This window comes from Alligator sinensis, unplaced genomic scaffold (assembly GCF_000455745.1).
Source record: "Alligator sinensis unplaced genomic scaffold, ASM45574v1 scaffold1599_1, whole genome shotgun sequence".
In the NCBI taxonomy this organism is placed as follows: Eukaryota; Metazoa; Chordata; order Crocodylia; family Alligatoridae; genus Alligator; species Alligator sinensis.
In genome coordinates this window covers 19949-20290 of record NW_005842809.1, presented here as the reverse complement: position 1 = coordinate 20290, position 342 = coordinate 19949, and positions in this window count along the sequence as shown.

The window sequence follows — 342 nt, the reverse complement described above, 5'->3', positions numbered from 1 at the left end:
ACCCCAGCTAGATGGTTATCCAACCTCCTCTTGAAGATCCCCAGGGTAGGGGAGAGCACCACCTCCCTTGGGAGCCCGTTCCAGACCTTGGCCACTCGAACTGTGAAGAAGTTCTTCCTAATGTCCAGTCTAAATCTGCTCTCTGCTAGCTTGTGGCCATTATTTCTTGTAACCCCCGGGGGCGCCTTGGTGAATAAATACTCACCAATTCCCTTCTGTGCCCCCGTGATGAACTTATAGGCAGCCACAAGGTCGGCTCTCAACCTTCTCTTGCGGAGGCTGAAAGGTCCAGGTTCTCTAGTCTCTCCTCGTAGGGCTTGGTCTGCAGCCCCTTAACCATAC